Source organism: Charadrius vociferus, unplaced genomic scaffold (assembly GCF_000708025.1).
Source record: "Charadrius vociferus isolate BGI_N301 unplaced genomic scaffold, ASM70802v2 scaffold365, whole genome shotgun sequence".
NCBI classification, from domain to species: domain Eukaryota; kingdom Metazoa; phylum Chordata; class Aves; order Charadriiformes; family Charadriidae; genus Charadrius; species Charadrius vociferus.
In genome coordinates this window covers 1348419-1363714 of record NW_009648559.1, presented here as the reverse complement: position 1 = coordinate 1363714, position 15296 = coordinate 1348419, and positions in this window count along the sequence as shown.

The following is a 15296-nucleotide window of genomic DNA, read 5'->3' as shown; positions in this document are numbered from 1 at the left end:
ACCAGAATGTCAGAAGAGTTAATGGCAGATGTGGTTGTGAAAATGTTCTGTATTTTTAGACAACCTTTAATTAAGACACTTTGTATGTAGCAGCGACCAAATAATATGCTGCCACTTGAAAGCTGTCAGAAGGGAAAAAGTGTACAAAGCTTCTAAATGCAGCCCTCTTTATTTTTATCTGAAAGTGAATTAGGAAACCTTTCCAGTAACAATAACTGTCCTTTCACATGAAATGATTTATTTAATGCACACTGTAAATACTTTGGGCATCTATATGGATTTATACTTAACCCCTTTCACATCACGTTGTTTAATCTAGCCTCATATTAAAAAGATTACATCTGAAAGCTGAATGGGTTTTGTGATCCCAGCCTTTTCTTCTGAGACTAATGTTTTATATAATTATTTTGATACAGCAGAATTTTTTTCATCCTTTCATAAACTTTTGTAAGGGGTGGATAGGCCTTTCAGGGGTTTCCTTTGATTGAATTAAGAGAAAACAAATATATAGAGTGCAATCCATTCTGAACTTGAAGATGCTTTATTAATAGATTATTTATTTGCCTATAGGGTTAGAAAGATGCTAACGTGATAGGGGATTCTCTAATAGGGCACTAATTCTTACTTTGATATAGCAGAGAGATAACACTTATCGCATAAACTTGGGCTCGCATGGAAAGCAATGAGGTTTCAGTAAACCAAGATACAAAAAATCCGAAAGAACTGTCTAAGCATCATTTTGATGTTCCTAGAATTTTGATACTCATCGCTGTTAGCATAAACACACAGTAAGTAGCAATTAGACTATTAGTTAGCCAATATATTATGCACATTTACAGAATTAAATTGGTTGCTGTGTTTAAACCGTTCCCAGCCTGCGTTCAGAGGCTGCCGCGTGAGGTAAGCAGCAGGCTGATGGAGCGCTGCCACGTCCCTCATCGTTGGCCCGGCAGCGTGAGACAGGATGACCAACACCCGTCCAGGCTGTGAGTGGAAGACACAATCTTTAAGAACTGCAAGAGCAATAAGTCTGTGTGCAGGCAGACATTCATTTACAGACCCCCTCTGTCACCTGTGGAACCACAAAACCCCTCTAAGGCAGGATCAGGCCCAAACCAGCCCAGCTCCATTTTGCCTTCTGCAGCGCTGCTTATATTCATAGCTGAAAGCGCACACCAGTGGAAAAGCTGGCAGGTGTGCTTATTTTCTGGTTTCTCAATTCTGTTTCAGTGCGTCTCTTTTATTCTTCGCGTTTTGTTAATTTTGTTGGTGGTATACGCTTTGATATGCTAATGTGTAGGGAGAATTTGCCGGCGGTTGCACAGGGGGAGACAATCTCTAAGCCTCGAAGGCTGATCATGCTGCTCTGCGAGTCCACATCGCCGTGCATCACAGCTAACGAATGTCATCCTGCTTTCTGCTGTGTAACTGCCACCAGCGCACTGATACCTTTTGTAAAACCTGCCGCTTACTGACATTATTTAAAGCATCTATATAATGCTATTAATATGTATTGTGTAGCAATACAAGTAAAAAAACACTAACAATATCTGTAGTCAGTGGTAATGCTGAGAGAACTTTATCTGGGTTTTCGGGTTCTAGCTCTTCTAAGCTCAGGTGCAAAAGCTCACGGGAATGCCCTCCGTGCGTGGTAAGGATGGGAAGAAAAGGCGTAAGTGTCCACAGGTTTTCAAAAACAGAGGGGCTGTGGTATGTACAGGTTGATTGGCCCTTGTGCATATGGCTATGGATTGCTTTTAGTAGTGTCCTGCAGGAGAAGAACACACAAAAAGGCAGCAGAAGAACACGTCCTATTGCTAAAAGCACCACTTTTTTTTTTTTTTTTTTAAATTCAAAAACTCTTTGTAGTTCAGTAAGCTTTTTGTACTTTTCAAACCCTTATTTCTTTGGCAGGCAAAGGACAAGTTACCCAATTACCCTGTTTCCACAGGTGCTTTCTAACACATCACTTCTTCATAGTGGATCGGAAACCAGAAGAGGAGGAAAAGGGAGGATCCATTTCTCATGTTATTTGTCAGACAATCTCTTCTAATGCCTCTGGGAATGGTGCCACATATCTCAAATATCAGCATCTGAACCAAATCTGATGTCTTTGCTCACACTGAATAGCTCTCTATTCTGCTAGTAGGCCTACAAAAATGCTTGAAAGCTGTTAGTCACAAAAACGCTACTTCCCAAAATAGTACTTTAGGCAGTGATACACTAGAGCCAGAAATCAAGGCGATTAATAGCAGCGCAGGTGATAATGGCTGTTACCAGAGGCATGAGAATTTGTCCCCTAAAGGCTCTTTTTGCGCACCCTTTATTGGTGGTTAACAGTGTTCAAGTGAATATTATTTCAGAATGACAAATTTTGCGCTGAAGGTAATGTCTCCTGTTAGTGGCTCATACCGTAAAAATCTGTGGTCACAGCTGTAGATGCACAAGCCCTTCTTCAGGGCTGATACTTCAACCCTAGATGAAAAGCAACCATTTATAAAGTATAGTACTTTTAGTTCAGTACTGCTAGCAATACCTGAGGTGTTAGCAGTGTTGGTGTGCCCGGGCTCACAGGCACGCCGGTCCCCCGTGCCACCTGGGCTCGACTGAAATCCATCCTGTAAGAACGACTGGCGTACGGAAAGGGGAGGGAAAATGCAGGCGCGTCAGAAAATGGAACAAAGAGACATGGTCCCTGCCAGGTTTGGTAAAAATAAAACAATAGAGCTGTCACTGTCCTGGGTTGCTAATTAATTGTGATGGATTGAGATACCTTCATCAGTTTTCTTTGAAGGTGAATAGTGGAGACCAGCGCCTGCTCTGTTACGTTGGTGTAACCAAGGGGTGTGCCTGTGCTTCAGTGACTGCCTCAGACATATATTCATCAGCTTTTATAAAGGTATTTTGACAATGAGTTCACTGCAGTTGTAAAACCCACTCAAGAAGACGGCTAAAAACTTTGGTCGTTAACTTGTGTTGTTACCATCAGTTTCAGAGCTGGTTTAAAACTTGCTTTGATAACATCTATGGGAGTTGCAGTGTGCAGATTTATGCGTAGTTTAAGTAATTACTAGTTCTGCACGAATCTACATAACGTTATAAAGGCAGGTGTTTTTCCTGTTGTCACCTGTGCTGTGAGGGCAGAGCTAAAGGAAAGAGGAGTTGATTGATCAGACGTTGAATTTTGGCTTCTCTAGCCAGCAGTCAGTCAAATAGCTTCTTAGAGGGTAGCACCTATTTCAGCAGACTCAATTACCTAGTTAAAAATGACTTGCAAGCTAGCAGGCAAGTTTAGCCTGGTGGCACTGAATAAAAAAGCTGTTTACACTATTTTTCAGTATTCGTTCACTATCCCAGAGCGCTCATGCTTGACTCTAATTGCTTTTCTGTGCAGCTGAATACCAAGGGGCTGTGTGGCACGTGAAGGTGATCACTAGAAGCCCCAATGACTTGGTGTGTGCTTCAGCTGGGAACCTGCTAACGAGCCTATAAAGGGGTTAGGTCCTCCCAGTGCCTGCTGGATGGGTGGTGTGGTTGTAGGGTGGGGTGTTTGGGGGGTCCCCCCTCTGGCCTTTCCTTGCCTGTCTCTGCCCGCTTTCCTTTTCTTCTTCCTTCCTCTCAGGGCTGTATGGTTCAGCTGGGTTTAAAAGTGGTTTGGTGTGATCTTTATGCCTTTATCCAGGCTGCAGTATACCTCTGAGGACACGGTTTTTAGTTGTTCTTTATTCTTGTCTCCAGGAATTTTTTTCCCTCAAAGAGATGCTGTACTGATTTTTCTGGCAGGACGTTGCTATTGCAGCAGCAGAGGGCTGTGGGTCCTCACTGAGAAATAAATGTCAACTCTTCGCCATGAGGCAGTGTGTCTGGATCTGCAATACTTCTGATGTGTGGTATCACGACTTAGTGAAGAGACTTTGACAGGTGACAGCACTTCAGAGGGTAAGTTAAAAGCAATATGCACTTGCTTCACTAAACTGGAAACACACTTTTCCTTATAGTACCTGCTAGCAAAGAATTGCAGTGACTAATCTTCATTTAGAGGCTTCAGTCTTACACTGCATATAGCTTGTCATTTGAAATACATCCAGAGAGACTGCCTGTGCTTAGCAAAGCCCTGCGTGGTGCCAGCCTGGTGCTCAGAGATACAGTGTCTGTGTGTCTCGCAGAGGAGTCCTCACTCTGACTGTCAGATGGACTTGAAAAGTGGGATCTGATTGCGCCATGTGGGGTATAGATATTACTGAGTCACAGCGTGCTGAATCGCTTTGCATTGGAGGCTGCAGGGCTGGGTTTGGGACTGGCCCTGGCTCAGCACGTTTGGTGTCTGGCAGCCCTTGGGCTGGTGAGCCGGGGCGAAGACTGGGACTTTGGCTGAGAGGTACCAGTGATGTACGTCTATTGATTATTCCCAGTGTCGCTATCTTCTCTTCCACATTAAGCTTTTGAAATTCCCTCTAGTAAATACTTCTTGCTGGATCCCCTCCCAGAGTCTCTTCCAGAAAAGCTGAGGTGCCTTGGAAACCAGTTCAGTCAGGCTCTGACCCACGTGGATAGGGGCAGACCTTATTTCCACGTGGAAATGTGCAGACCTTTGCCGAGTCAAACAGGAGGCATCTTTCAGCTCTCTGGGGAAGCAGCTACTAGGAGACACATCCAGAGCTGCATGAATCTTCACCCCAGCCAGTTATTCTCTCTGTGTTTTTGGTGAGTATGAAGCTGCCCTGCCCAAGGGATGGTGGCACGTATGTGGTGAATAGCGGACAATCGGTACAGCCTGTTCTTTATTATCTTTGTCCTTGAATTTCCTTCTTGCCCACGTCTGGACAGCAATGTTTTCTCTCACCTTGTCATCCCTTCAGCAATCTTTGTTCTGTTCATGCTGCTTTTTTTTAAACTTTTTGGCTCCCTGGTCTCCTCCAGCCCCTTTGCCTACACAGGATGAGGAGTTAAGAATACTTTGCACAATGTCATATTTAACTCCCAACCTTGCTGCTTCTAGAAGAGCTCCCCACCACCCTCCAAACTACTGTGGCTATCAAGCACTGTCATTCTCTTCTCGTTGTCATACCCGGAGTACCTTTGTGTTGTGAGCTCCCTGAAGTGGAGGAATTTCTTGTCATTATTTACCTGTCTGCTGTGAGCTGATGTGTACACCGGGGTGCTGTATCAATAACACTTCTAGCCCGAGCCACAAAATGAGACATGCCATACTTGACACAGGAACACATGCTCTTCCATTAGCATTCATTATTTGGGGCCACAGTCAGGCAGATAAAGATTGACATTGATAACTGCCTGAGGAGAGGAGCTGCGCACCAGCCTGTGCCTCGCGTGCTGCTTTGATAGTGCTGCGGAGAGAAGGCAACAGCCACACGAGTGAGCAGTGGCTCCCTCCTTGCGTTGGCTGGCAGGTGTTTGGCTGTCATCTTCCATTTTTCTGTTTGGAAAGGCAACACTGGAAAGGAATTCCCATTAACAATTCATATTTACTTAATTAAATCACACTTAGCTGGTAGCTAGTAGCCGGATCATCGAGACTACCTCTCCAAACAAATGAAACCAGATTTACTGGTGCATTTTCTTTTTTGCTACCCCTTCCTTATTTGATATATACTTTCTTTTTTCTTTTTTTTCCTTCTTTCTTTCTTTTTTTTTTTTAATTTTCCCATTTTTTGGCAGTGCTTAAGCACCCTGCACATGTACCAGTATCCGCTATGCTGTAAAGACAGGCAATAATACAGCTCAGAAGGACTTAAAGATAAAATGGTATCTTACATTTTTCCTACCGTGGACTGAGAGCTTTCAGGGGCTGAGGCTTTTCTTCTGTTTGTTTATAGGGTGCTGCTGCAGTGGGGGGGTCTCAAACTCATGTTTTACAGGAGCTACTGGTATACATCACAGCACTGTTTTGTTTCATAGGTCTTTTGATATATGAATGGCTGATCAAGACTTTTTTAATTGTTTGAATGAGCTTTTAGTGCTGCAGTATCTATTTATGTAACCTTTCCGCTTGCAGGCGAAATATCTATTATCTGCTTTTAAAAAAAATAACAATTACACAGCCAGGATTTCTAAAGAAATTGAATTTTCCAGCTGTAAAATTCTCCTTTAAGGACAGTCAGGAAACGGGTATCTATCTAATCAGACTGCTTTGGAAATGTCAGCGTTATATGGCTTATAGCCACCAAATGGGTTCTGTAGAAACTGTACGTATAGAATAGGCAGACAGTGGCTTACGAGCCCAGGAATCCAGCGAGCACACTTGTAATGGGATTGTTTCTGGGAGGTCACTGTCATCTTTGAGAGGTGACTATTGATGTAAGTAATTAGAAATTTTGTGTTGCTTGGGGATGCTAAATTAAAATGGGTTATTAAACAGGTTTTACTGGAAACTATTTATGAATAATTAACTCCAGAATAATCAGATATGTTAAAATAAAAAGAATAGATATGTTATTTAAAAAAAAAAAAAAAAGATGGGATCAGAAGGGATCTGGAATTAGCATTCCTCATTATTTTAATGCCAGAACATGCTTCTGTACTATTAATAGAAGTTAAAGCTGCTGCAGATTTTTCTGACTGCATTTCTACAGCTTGAAGAATCATAATCATCCTAGGGCTGAATATCCCTTTCTTAACAATAGCACCTGTTTTACCTTCCTTAGTTTGTCTCTCAGAACAAAAAAGGTCCTGTAAGGTCATCTTCAGCTCTATTCAGAAACGGGATATTTTTCTTTAGTTTACTCATCATGTGCCAGGCAGACAAGCTCTGAAATCTTTTGAAAATTGAATAGTCAGGGTTGTTGGTTTTTTTTCCCCCTCTTATAAGCATTTTACAGTACAGCATTTTAGTTCTTACCTCTTTTAATGGTATTTCCTTCCAAATACATTTTTCTCCCTATGTAACATGTCATTAAACTACAGAGCATTACAGCCTGGACTTTCCCCAAGCATTATGGGCTGTTCACAGCCAGCCCTGTGAAGTCGGCTATTATTCCTCATAGCAGGGTTTAAAAATAATTGCCCAGCTCCATTTTTTTTTTTTTTTCAAAAAAAATAAAAAAGGCAGTTGGATAATGATTTAGTCTATACGGTATATTTATCTGTTACAGAGCTTGGTAATGATAAAGACCTATTTGCATATCAGACTGAAATTATGAGACTGATTATTTCCGTGCGCAGGAGGGGCCGGCAGCGCGCCCGGGGGTGCTGCCCTGGGGATGCTGTAGTGGGAGCACCCACGGGTGCACCACCACACCCCTGCTCCCGGCACTGGCCCAGGCCAGCCCTGGTCTGGGATGTGCGGAGCTCCGGGCGCTCGGGCCCGTGCCCACGCCGAGACGTCTGCTCCAGCGGCGGCGTTGGAGCGTGGGCGCTGTCGTGCAGCGGCACGTCTGAGATGTGATTGCTCGTGGAGCGGTTTTGGGAAGGGGCCTTTCCAGAGATACACTCCTGAAATCCTTGTAAAAGGATGATGAAAAGGTTAGGGAAACCAACCCTCATTTGTGTGAATGCTTTTGGGGTTTTTTGGGGGGTTACAATTTAACAGTTCTGTTTTGTTTGAAATAAATGACTGCAGTTTGGATCTGATGTGAAGTCTGTTGAAGATGATGGAAGGGCTGCTGTTGCTTATAGTGAGCTTTCATAATGGTTATTTTGGAAGACTTTCCGCTCAGTTCATTAATTAATTCTCTTGGTTCTCCTTTTAATTGCTGAGACAGAAATTCAATGGGTTGAGTAGCACTAAATCATTCAGAAGATATTTGAAAACTGTGTTTTCGTGGGGAGGTGGGGGATGTTATCCTTTCCCAGTGCCCTGAATTAATCCTAGAAAAATAACAAAAATTAATGTAATAGGAGGATATAACCAGGCAGCCACAGTTGAGAACAGGTTATTTTACTCACTTACCCTGTGATTCTGTGGTAGAAATATGGGGTCAGGTAATAAAACCAGAACACACTCCCACTCAAATGAATGGAGCCATTCATTTCAAGGACGGCTTCAGGGTTTTTCAGTCTAGCAATGTAACTAACTGAATTCCCTGCAGGCAGATGAGCCAGTGAAGGAAAAACGTTCAGAATAAGGATTCCAGGTTATATGCTTTAAAGTGTTAGTTTGATGGGGTTTTTTTTCCCTTTCTCTTTAAATATTGAGGCTAATTATTCTGGTGGGGCTGGGGAGGTGATGGAGGGGGGACAGCTGGGTTTGGTAGAGAGGATCTTTGTGAACGTTTCCTCCAGGCTGCAGAAGCAACCAAACCACTAGAGAGCTGCAATTCTGAAATTCAGCTGGATTCAGTAAAACGTGAGCTGCCTTTTTCTAGGTGTTTGGAACAACCCGACGAGAAACCCACCACTCTGAGTGAGACCAAAGTTCTTGGGATCTAAACAATGAAACAATATTATTATGCTTTAATGTAATAATATTTTAAGATAAAAATAATGAGCTCATTTCTCTGCTAGAGGCAGGTCATAAAGATAAGCACTTCTGGAGCACTTCACTCATTCCAAGTGGTGCTCTCTTAACAATAGCATCTGTGATGCTGAAAGCAGATACAGAGGGCTCTTAACTTCTGTTTATTTCTGCAGAAGGCTGATCTTGACTGGGGGAAGGCTCCTACTAATGACTAGAAAAGGCTTCATACTAGCCTTTTCCCCATTCAAGATAATGGTCTCTTTCTCAATAGGTTTTCAGAGGAGGGGAGAAGGAATATACTCTATCGTCAAAATAGAGCATTGCAGGAAAATAAAGGTATTTCAGATGAGCACATCTTAACAGTTGCAACTCTCTTGCTGGAAAGTCAGTAGGAACGCAGAAACACGGCATTATCCTTTCCAAGCCCAAAATGCAAGCAATGCATCATCATCCATGCCCTGTAGGACCTTACTTAAATTTACACTTGTTTGTGGTCCTGGGGAGTGGTGGATAAGTGGATACTGCTTTGCATTTTTGTCACTAAGTCTCTTGGTCTGTCCCCTTCAACAGTGGAGGGCAGAGGGGGTCGGGTATTTTTGGATCATCCAGAATGTGAACCAGGGAGAAGGCATCACTGTTCTTTTCCTGGAGTAAAGTAAAAGATCATCTTGTGCAGGAGAAGCAGAGAACAGGATCTAGCAGATGGGCTGTCTCCTGCTGTTAGATACCACTGCTGCTTCACAAGACAAGGAAGACACTTAGATGCTCATCAGTTGTTGGTTGTTTTTTTTCCCCCCACTCATAAACTCTGACTGTTCCCAGCTCTGGTTATCTTAAGTGCTCACTTTGTCCTCCATGAAGAGGTAGAAAGGGACCCTTCACAAATCGAGGAGATTGCTTAGGACATCAGCCCTACCTAATGTGTCACGGATCTGTTTCAAGGAATTAGCAAAGGTTTTCCTCTTGGCTGGCACTGCTGTCATCTGCTATTGCTTCTTACTGTCTAGCCCTCTGGAGAGCTGTCTTTCCATGCTCATGGCCTGCAGGATATAAGGTGGACTTGTGGCATTTTTAGCATTTCCCAAGAAATACCATTCTGACTTTAGCAACTCCTTGACTTTTTATATGGAGTTGAAAAGACCAGGCTTTCTTTCTGGATGTATTTCATTGTGTATATGATGCCTCTCTACGGACGTCTGAAGATAGCAGATGTCTGGTGAAATATGAGTACAAAAATGAATGAGAACATGGGGAAAGAGGTGGTTTCGTTTCTGACTGTATTTCTGAGTGAGTTTAAACTTGCTCATTTTGTACCTGCAGCCACCATAGCAGAGCAGTGATCCTGGCCCAAAACTATGTGAAAGAGGTGACCCTCCTGGAAGAACAGGAATGGGAGAGCTGCAAGGGCAGGGAGCTCAGCCTCCAGCCCCAGCCAGAGTCACTTTCGTCTGGGTCATTCCTGATAAATGTTCAATGTGTTTCTGAGGTCTTCCAATGTTGGTGTCTCCTCAGCTTTCCCAGCAGCCTGTCCCTGGGTTTCCCTACTCTTACTTCTGTAAAACTTTTTTTCTGTAACATCTAATGTTTTTCCTACAGTATGAACCTGTTACTTTTTGTTTTCTCTGCTGCACATGTGGTGAAAAGATACTCCCCTTCCTCTTGGAAATGTAAAAATTGTCTGTGTTTATTCATGTCTCAGTTTCTTCTCACTAACCTCCTTGTTCCTGGTTTTCATGCTGCCCATTGATATCCTCTGCCATTTTTAAGTCCCTCCCTTCGTTTTCCTTTTTCTCTTGAAAACTAAAATCCTCTTTTAACAAAGTGAAAAACCAATTGTAGGAAAAAAAACCTAATGGAAGATGAGTTTTGCAAACCCTCACACAGCATCTCAGCCCTTTGTCTGTCTCCTCTGTTTAGACAGTGAGCTCTTCAGAGGAGGGGCTCTTTTCCTGTGTTTGTACAAGTGCTTAGCAGACTGAGGCCCTGATATAGCTGGGCTCCTTAGGGGCTATCGTAATGCAAAATAATAATGAACCATATGTCGGTTTAGCCAGGAAAACACTAAAGCAGGCCAGTAGGCAGATTTTCCCTTAATGGACCAGGTATTGCTTAGACAATGCAGACCATTTCCCCTTCTATCCCACTAATAACACACTTGGCTTCTAGAGGAAGTAGTCCTAGGGATGATGACGTACTTTAAACTTTGTGGGCCTTATTGTTCGTCTAATTATATTGTAGACATTTAGCAGTATGTTTCTGGGGTGTTTTGCAAAGCAGGCACCCGTGAGTTCTCTGCGCCCTCGCCCTCGTGGGGCAGCAGTTGTGAAGCAGTGTTAGTGTGACCTCATACATGGCCCAAGTGGTGAAGTATATTGGCTTGGGCTCAGCACCCTGCCAAACTATTTACTTTATTGTTTTTTGGATTACTTTTGGTTTGGCATGCTGGCAGAACAAGGTTGTGTCAGCCCGCAGAACATCGCACAAGCATACCCCTAATAGCCAGACACAGTTATCAGCCCATTTCATGTAGGGACCAGTCTTGAAGTTATCAGCTTGTCTGGTAGAGGGATCTGGTAGGTGTCAGCACCATTGGCTAATTTTGCAGCTAGATGGAAACTCCGATTTAAAAAAAAAAAAAAAATTTTTTTTGTTTTTTCTCCAGAGAGAGGTTATCAACATGTTGTATTTCACTCTTACCATTTTTGTTTTGTTATCCTCAAAATATTTTGAGGAAATTTTTAGTTGTGTGACAACACCGAGAAATGTTGACACTAAGATGAAGCATTTTGACTTCTTTTTGAGAAGAAATAACTTGGAATTTTCATTTCATGAACTTGGAATTTTCATTTCATTTCACATTTCACTTTTTCAAAGTGTCCTGATTCAAAGTAAAACAGACAAATGGCCATGTGTAAAAATATTAGAAAGGATACCACGATGCCCCAGCTTTCAGCCAGAGGCTTTGTGGGGCCCGTGGAGATCCTCGGCAGCTCTGGGTGAGCCTGGCAAGGTGATGATCAATGCTGATGTGGTCCCCACGGCTGCCCTGTCCTGGTCTGGCTCTGCCAGGAGACGGGTGTAGATCTGCTGGAGCTGCCTAAGGCTGCACCTCTCTGTTGTCAGAGCTCAGTTTGGCAGGCATTGCTGGGAATAGTGGGAGGGAAATCAAGGGTTTTGCTGCTTGGTAAATCCTCCCACTTCCCTCCTCCCAGTGGAGGCATTTGTGATAATCATGGAGAATGCTACCACTTCAGCCTGCAATAATAACCACGGAGCAGCTCTCTCCCTCGTAATTGCTTTACTGCCCAGGGGAGAGAGGACTGTTTTCCTTTTATCATTGTCTTTGGCGTTGGGTTTGGTTTTTCCTTCTTGTGCCAGTTAAATATTCCTACATATCACCATCTTGATTTCCCTCACTAAGTAACACCTGGGGTTATTTTTAGGCGGTAGAAGGGACATGCAGGGCACTGTGAGTCCTGAGATGTTTGAGTCGATATTTATGAGTAAATTTGAACTGAGTGTGATCTGCACGGTCCTGTAAAGTGCAGATCTGTTTGAATCGAGAGATGTATTTTAGTGGATTTATTGTTGCCTTTGATATGCTTTTTATGTGTTCTTGTCAGAAGCTGAATTAAAAAAAAAAAAGTGCTGCAGTTCAGTGTTAGCCTGTAAAAACATAAAAATCTGGCAGAGAAAGATCTGTCATCATAACTTTCATCATGTTACAAATCCTTACTTTGCCACATCTGCTCATTACATGAGACAGGCAAGAATTCAGAGCAGCTGAGCTTTGAGAAATTCTGTTGCAGAAGGTAACAACTGATTAAAAGGTCAGGAGATAGCTTCAAATTTTTTCCTATGGTCTATTTAGTTCATGAATTTCATAAGCAGATACCGGTAGACTGCATTGCTGCATCTGTTTAGACACAGATGAGGCTGAGGAATGAATTACAGCAAGGTGTAAAATAAGTGAAATGTAAGCTGTACAGCAAAAATGTACTCTTTCAAATGGTTGGTGTTTTTGTACAATAAAAGAAAAAAAATACCATGGCCATTTTGGGAGCACAGTGGGCGAGATCAAGTGAGAAGTGGTAAAGGTAATGGTGCTATGGCGATTCATCTTAGCCGATGATCTTGCCTATGGGCTCTACCTCTGCAACTTGGTCAATAAATGTGATTGTAGTTATTATGTTTAAGAGCAGCTATGGATTTTCAGTCAGAATGATCTTTGCTTTTGTTTTCACCATTACTCTCTTTCCATCTGAAATACCGTCTTCTGTGAGAGCACTGTTGTTTGGCTGCACGTCCTCTCTGCTGTGAGCTGGTCCTGAAGGCAGAGGGGCAGCTCCCGGGGAGGCGAGTGGGTCGGTCCTCTCTGCGGGCTGAGCTCCCCGGGGATGCCGCTCCTGGGGGCTGCGGGGTGAGCGAAGGGCTGCCTCCCTCCCACCGCCCTACCTGAGCAGCCTTCTCTAACGATTCAGAGATTAAAAGAATGATAATTTTAGTTTGATGGCTAATTTTCTCTTCTTGGGAGATTTTAAGCAAAAGAAGAAAAAAGAAAGGTACTACAATAACCCAAGCATTCCAGAAGCTGGGATTATTTAAAAAAAAAAAAAGCCTCAAACACTGTGCTATTGGGTAGTTACCATAACAAAGAATGGAAAGCAAAGTGCTAGTTGTGTTTTCATGTAGTCATATGATTTCAGAGGTTTCATACCTTGTGTATAAAGGCAAAAGACTTTCTCCGAGGCGGCTTGCTAGCTGGGTTTGAAGGTCTTTGGCCTTTCTGAGTCATCTGGACAAGTAACTTCACAGCTGGATGGTGCCAATGCCACATACAGTCCTCCCATAGCTCTTGGGTTTTAAATGACGGTGTACATAGTCTGGTGTTGCAGTTGCAGTGTCCTCTTAATAGATAACATTTTAAAATGTACAAAGAGATACATTTGGTATAAATATAGCTCACAGCATGAGGCACTGAATAAAACATTACTCTTCACTCATCGGAGAGGATCATGCATAACTTACTCTTGGATCTGCTTCATCACTCGGGCGTTAGAGAGTCACCCCTAATTTGTGAAAACATATGGCTTATTCCACCCTTCCACACTGAGAATTCGTTCGAGGCATGCTTGCCTGCAGTCTTGTGTTCACCATATGGATCAACCTTCTGCAAGTCGAGGTAATTGGGAGTTACGGTAAAGGGGGGGCAGGGAAGCGCGTTCCTCCTCCTCTGCTAAAATCAGAGGACATCTCTTCTAATTCTTGGCTATGTTACAGCCTGATGGACTGAATCTCAGCAAAAAAAAATCATGGACCAGGCAAATAGCCAGGTTACTGAAAACACATTTTAGCCAATAATTATGAACTATAGAATCACTGAACTTTTTTAGACTACATCTTGATTAAATACCTAGCAACAGTGAGTCAGGGAAAACTTGCTGTGGATGCAGTGAGAAAATACCTGGTATGTCACAGACCTGTTGTCTGTTCTGAGCCATACATCATAACTTGCATCCACCCAGAGGTTTGAGCTCCCATTGTTCATGCTCAAATGTGATAGAGTAGGCAAATCTTAGACTACATACACTACAGTTTGGCAGGAGTCTTCCACAAGCCATACATTACTCTTTTAGGTATTTTTTTTCTCCAGTTTCTCAATTTCAGTTGCTCAACAAGCGACAATTGATTATCTACATGGAGCATCATTTGAGTTCCTTTTATTTACAGTGGTTGCTCAGTCAAGTCAATGACAAATTAAAACCCGTTTGCTTGTTCTGGTTCATTGTTTTGGCTGTTGTGATTAAGCAAGGACTTTTTATTCAGTCTTGGCTCAGAAAAAGCAGTGTGTGGCTTGTTCAGGTTTTCCCACTTGCTCTAATGCTGGATCCACAGTATTCTCCCCTCTCAGCATGCAGCCAGAGCCCCCCACGTGTGTGGATTAGACAGGCTGTGCCCCCAGTGCATGCTGCCCGCCGGGCAACCTGCAGAGACCTGCGATAGGCACGATCATTGCAAACCACTGAGGTAGTGGCTGCATCTCACTTATTGTAGTCCTTCGGCTCCATTTCTTGATTAATTTTTTTTTTTTTTTTTTTTTTGTACAAGGAGAGTGAGCTAGTAGCTCATCTGGGTTTGAATGCGGAGTCTGACGTGCTCATTTTTGCTCTGAGGTTCTCTGTAATACCAGCGGTACTTTATCACTCTATTGTGGACCTGATTGTAACCTTCTGGTATGTTCCCAAGTAGGGAATAAAGTTAATAGTGGCTTAAGACATCCTTATGCAATTGAAACTGGTTGCATACTGGGGTTAGTAGCAATGGTAACAGTCTAAACATTTTTACAGAAAACAAACTGCAGCTTTATCCTACACTGTCGTACTGGTACAGAGCCCCTGTGAAGCAATCTCTGTTTCTTCTGATAACTATAACTTCATTCTGTTTCCGAAACAAAACTTCATTTAAGTTAGTCTTGGACTGGTACATAGGTACAGAGCCATGTATCCATCAAAAGAGAACCCTGAAAAGCTTTCTTATGATGCTGTAAGCCCCTAACAGTCCATTTACTGGCTGTGTAAAGCGCCGAGTCTGCAGTTAAAGCTGCTTTCCCTGCATAGCTTCTCCTGTGTGTGTGCTTTTATCATCTTGAATTACCAGGAGCTCTTCCCATCTACTACTCGGGTAGCAGAACAGTGTTCATCCAAACTCTCTGCATGTGAATCAAGCTGGAGTTTGCCCACTGCGTGTGAATACTGCCAGAATAGATATTTAAAGAGGCGATGGGGCATATAGGACTAAATTAGGGTCAGGGTTTGCATGTCATTCCTTCCTGATGAGTGAATTCCCATTTTATATGTTGGAAAGGGTTCCCTGTGGCCAC